At 44.6% G+C, this 5,726-nt stretch overlaps 1 long non-coding RNA gene across 1 annotated transcript; it reads right to left on the bottom strand.

Moving 5' to 3' along the window:
- Nucleotides 1-404: 404 nt before the first annotated feature.
- Nucleotides 405-4,724, bottom strand: LOC307220813. Its single transcript, XR_013841115.1, has 3 exons — nt 4,655-4,724; nt 1,104-1,650; nt 405-691 (listed from the first exon to the last, which is right to left on the bottom strand). It is a non-coding gene; the product is annotated as an uncharacterized lncRNA (long non-coding RNA).
- Nucleotides 4,725-5,726: the final 1,002 nt, after the last annotated feature.

Raw genomic sequence — 5,726 nt, 5'->3', positions numbered from 1 at the left:
TCTCTTTGTCACACTCTGGTGCCCCCCATGAACTTAAACTAGGGCATGGAGATTCAAGAGAGGATGAACTCAGGTTTCAGTAGTTCCAGTTCACTTCCAAGGGGCAAAGTAAAAGGACTAAACCTTTGAGGGCCTATACCTGATCCCTGCCCCAGATACAAGGTTCTCCTTCCACTGACAAGGAACCCCAAGATGCTACCATATATCTGTGGCTTCAGGGATCTGCTGGGCTCCCCCAGGTGAAACTACAATATTTGGGACCTTTTCCCACTTTCATCCTCATCATCATGATGGGTAGTTCCATTAAACGTGAATAAACAAAAATGACCATGCTTTGCCAAAATATTTTATGGAAAGGGCAGAGGCAAATATTTTTAGGAGCCTCTTTTCAGGGTCAAATGACCAGGAGGTGCAAGCAGGCATCAGCTGGCCCTGTGGTTGCTTGATGGGAGTTGCTGATCCAGTGGTCCATAATCTGAGCTAAGTGTTGCCTAATAAGAGGGCCGGCTGTGGGCAATTGTAGCCATCAATCAAGTGGCCTATCTTCAGATTTGCCTGGTTTTTTCCTCCAAACAGTTTTCAAGGCACCTAAAATATCTCCTGGTTCCCCTGCTCCTTCCCACACCCATTGCAAATCTCTGGTGCTTTCCAGGGCTGAAAGAATACTGAGCGTAGACTAGGGGAAGAGGACCTGGAAGGAAACGATGCCTTATGAAGAACGGCTAAGGGAGCTGGGCATGTTTAGCCTGGAGAAGAGGAGGTTAAGGGGTGATATGATAGCCATGTTCAAATATATAAAAGGATGTCACATAGAGGAGGGAGAAAGGTTGTTTTCTGCTGCTCCAGAGAAGCGGACACGGAGCAATGGTTCCAAACTACAAGAAAAAAGATTCCACCTAAACATTAGGAAGAACTTCCTGACAGTAAGAGCTGTTCGACAGTGGAATTTGCTGCCAAGGAGTGTGGTGGAGTCTCCTTCTTTGGAGGTCTTTAAGCAGAGGCTTGACAACCATATGTCAGGAGTGCTCTGATGGTGTTCCCTGCTTGGCAGGGGGTTGGACTTGATGGCCCTTGTGGTCTCTATGATTCTATGATTCTATGACCTCACAGCAAACAACTCCTCTAGTCCTGGCTACAGGATGACTAATGCCGGATGACTAATGAGCACGACCTCAGCGCTTGGAATCGCTGCTGGGAATTTCTTCTGAGAGCCATTGTCTGCCTGGCCGAGGGGCATTCGCGTGCCTTGCCATTAGCCTTAAACACACATACCAGCACCTCGGCCTTGACCTCTTAATGGCCTAGTTTGGGGAAAAGGCAGGCCTCAGGAATCAATCGGCTTGAGATTTCCCCTAAGTTCAGCAATTTAACCTCCGTGAAGGATTTCGCTTCCTGTGATGAAAGGAGATAAGGATCTAGATATGTAAACACCGTTCTTAAAAAAATAAAATCAGGAAGCATGGATTTCCAGGGCCAAAACAGAACAAAAGAGTGCCCTGCTAATAAGACAATAAGTTACTGCTGCTGCTTCTTTTTTCTTTCTCTCTCTCTCCTCTCCTCACTATCTTTAAATTCCACTAATCCTACATTTTCTTCTTTGGGCACAAGAAGCTCTTGGTTCTTCTGGGCTTTTGTTTCAGTGGAAGATGCCTGCTGGTCAGAGACGAACAATGCAGTGGGGGGAAGAGGATACAGGATTCTCTGGCATTTATGGCTTTGTCAGCACATTAGAATCCATTTTGTAGCAAGGAATTGGCACCTCCGCCCTGAGAAAAGGCTGAGGAGTTTCTTGCCTTTCTTTCTTTTTTAAATATTTTTTTTTATTCTTTTTCCATAACAAATTATACATCCAAAACATATTTTTACATCCAAATTCCTCCTTACTGACTTCCCTCCTCCCGCCTGAAAAACCTTCCTAGTACTTACTTTCTCCACATTTCTTAAATTTAAATTATACCACCATATTATTAATTAATTTTTTTACAATCTAACAATATTCCTACCTTTTCTCTTCACAGAGCTTCCTTAAAACTTACAAACGTTATCTGATTATCACTTAATTTTTGCATATATTCAGTAAATTTCATCCAATCTTCTGTAAATCTTTGATCACGTCGGTTCCAGATCCTTCCTGTTAGTCTATTGAGTTCCGCATAATCCATCATTTTCATTCTCCATTCTTTAATCATAGGTAACTCTTCCTGTTTCCACTTCTGGGCCATCAAAGTTCTTGCTGCTGACACTGCATATAAAAATATCTTCCTATCTTTCTTAATCTATCTCATTGAGGAGTTTCTTGCCTTTCATGGTGGGGAGCACAGAGTCCACAGCAGACAGAGCCAGCTCAGAGGCCTTCAGCAACTCGCAGTGGCGTAGCGTGGGGGGTGCAGGGGGGGCCGTCAGCACCGGGCGCAACATCTGGGGGGCGCGCGCTCACACTCGCAGCTCTCTGCCCCTACCTGGCTCACTCACTCTCTCTCACTGCTGTGCGAATCCGATCCGAGCCGCCGGGTCGCCGCCCACTGTGGAGGGGGGGTGCCAGGCGTGCGGGTTAGGGGGCGCAAATTACTTGCCTTGCCCCGGGTGCTGACAACCCGCGCTACGCCACTGGCAACTCGTACCTTCAGTGCCTAGGTGGGCCCTATGACAGCCCCAACATTGCAATGTGAAAGGGCCAGGGAGTGAAATTTGGCTTAGCTTTTTTATATAGAGATTTTTTTTCAGTAGGGTAGCAGGGGCATGAAAACCTCCCCAAACTTTGGGACTGGAGTGTGTATCTTTGGATTGTGGTGGTGGGAGGACTGGGTGGTGTCAATGCAATTATGATGAGGTGGCTTATCAGTTTTCTCACTTAAAAATCTTGGATGCTGTGGTCGACAAGATGACGGCTTGGAAAATCTAGTTGCATCGGTGGAAGAAGATTGGAAAAAAATTAAAGTTTATCTACAGAAACACTGTAAAATTAAGGAATGTTAGAAGGATGTTGGAATGAAGCTATGTGGTTTTAGCAGAAATGTTATAAAGGATTAAGTAAAAATGGACTGGTAATTAGTGAAAGAGGAGAATGTAAAATTATAGTATATCAAGATAAATTTTTAGGATAAAAACAAAGATGGAAAGGATTTGCTGAAATATCTAATTGAACTAGAATACAAAAAAGGGAGGTGTGAGGAGGTCAAGGAAATAAGCAAAGGAAAGAAAGTTATGTAAAGGTTGGATTTGTGTGTGTGTGTGTTTTATTTTTTGTTTTTTGTTTTTGTGCTTTGTTTGTTTAACTTTTTCTATTTTTCTTTCTGTAACCTTCAAAACTTTAATAAAATCTATTATATATATAAAAAGGAAAATCTAGTTGCATGTGATCCCAGGAATGACATTGCTCCTAGCGTCATTTTCATGGATGCCTCTAGGAGCAATACTACCTCACCATCTCTCAACATGGCAGCACTTAGACTCTGTAATTTCCTTCCAATTCGCATTAGATAGGCTTGCCTTTCAATGCACACTGAGCCAAATTCCTCCACCCATCCCTAGTTCAGTACAGTGGTACCTTGGAAGTCGAACAGAATTTGTTCCAGAAGTCCGTTCGATTTCCAAAATGTTTGGAAACCAAGACGCCGCTTCCGATTGGCTGCAGGAAGCTCCTGCAGCCAATCAGAAGCCGCAGAAGCCGTGTTGGACGTTTGGGTTCCAAAGAACGTTTGCAAACCGGAACACTCGCTTCCGGGTTTGCGGCATTTGGGAGTCAAAACGTTCAACTCGCAAGGCGTTCGGGATCCAAGGTGCGACTGTACAACGTATGAACAAGACTCATTCAGAACTCTACATTCCTGGGAGAAACTCAGTGTAGGCACTCTTGATATCCAATGCAATTTTTATTTTTTGCAAGTTATACAAGACAAAAGGCTTCTTCTCTCTTTTTTGCTAGTGATGAGAATGAGGGCTGTATTTATGTTACCAAACAGCAAACGCTCTTTTACCAGGTGCACCACGTGGATTTTGCTGAAACGCACAGCCACAAATTCAATTCAATAACTGAAGAACAGCCTCTGCTGCCCCCCTTGTCAGAAGGCAGTGTCTTCCTCTGTCATTAAACACTCTCCCACTGTCACGGAAACACATGCTCCTTGAAAAGACAGCATGTTTATTAACCCACATGCTGGGCTTTTCTTTAATAAATGTGCTTTCGGTTTATTTATTTATTTTGCTTTTAATTTGCAGAAATTACAATCAGCCACACTTTTTTTTTAAACCAAACCAACAAACCAAAAAGTGTTGGAGCGAAGAAAGCGAAACGAAATAAATGTTTTTGATTCCAGTTCCGATGGTAATGCTGCGCTGGACGGGGAAGGTAAATAAACTCTCTGTGTGGGTGACGGTCTAATAGGAAATGGGTGTGCCTTCCTCGCACGGCAGGGCCTGTCATGTGGTTGACATGTTGCACTCCTCCTAAAGCCACCCTTGGCACGGCCTCCTCCGACGTGGCGCTCCTGGCAGAACTGGCTTGAAAGAGCCCCCCCAAAGCGCTTCTTTCTTTGAAACAAGAGAGGAATTCACAAAGCTGGTTTGCCTTGCGACAACACAGGGGCTGGCGAAGCCAAGCGAAAAAAAGTGGCCAGAGCCATTTATTAGCCGTGAGATCAGGGCATGAGCTTACCTCAGTGACACAGCTCTTGCTGTTTTCTGACGAGAGCTTTTTGTGGTCGAAAAGCTGCGCAGGATCATATGGAACTGCTTAAGGGGGAGAGAGCGAAACATACACCCACCCCTTAAATGATTTTAAAGCAAAGCATTCCAAGCTTCCTCTCCCCTCACTCTCCCCCCCCCTCATCAGGATTCAACCTCTAATTGTTGTGCAGAACCTCCCTTCATGCTCGTTCTGTCATGTAGAGGACAGTCATCGATCGCAGTGCATTAGAGGTTCACCCATCGTTCGAAGTGGGGCTGTTTGGAAGTGCAAGCACCCCTGTTCACATTGGAACGAAAGACACCCACCCTGCTCAAAAAAAAAAAAAAAAGGACTCAAATTGCAGACCCTCCAAGTGTCCCTATTTTCCAGGGACAGTCCCAAATTTACAGAAGCTGTCCCAGTGTCTTTTCCCTCACCTCTTTCTTTCTTTCTTTCTTTCTTATTATTATACTTATTATACTTATACTTATAATACAAATTATACAAATAAGCATACCAGGTTTTCTCATGTCATTTGTATATCACAAAAATAGCATAATAAATCTGGAAAAATATCTACAACGTAGGTTTCATAATTAGTGATCAATGTATAAGTTCTTGGTTTATGAATTGGTTTAAACATTAGGAGTATCCATGGCAGGGATACTGGAGTGGCTTGCCATAGTGATGTGTGGAAGTGAGAGCTGGACCATAAAGCTGGACCGGTAATGGCGGAATTCCTCTGATCGGGAGGAATTTGCTTCGTAGGAATCCGGGTCTGGCTGCCACGGCGAAGGCGGAGACCCACTAGAAATCACAGGTGGGTGAAGCCTGTGAACGTGGGATTCGGCTGGCACCTTTTGCGCCTCCCCTACTCACGGGGAAACCCAGTTTCGGGGATCCGGAGCAACGTGGGGTGAGCGGCGCAGTGCTTCGAATTGACTGCTTCTTCCACGGAGCGAAGCCACATAGTTGTTGCCGGAGAGCGCTGACTTTTTCCAGTGGACAATTTGATCTTAAAGCAACTACCCGTGAGTAGAGCGGAGAATTGGATTTTTAA

The sequence above is a fragment of the Podarcis cretensis genome (genome assembly GCF_951804945.1).
Source record: "Podarcis cretensis genome assembly, chromosome: 1".
Taxonomy (NCBI): Eukaryota; Metazoa; Chordata; class Lepidosauria; order Squamata; family Lacertidae; genus Podarcis; species Podarcis cretensis.
The sequence above is the reverse complement of the archived record's forward strand: the minus strand, read 5'-3'. Positions and strand labels throughout refer to the sequence as shown.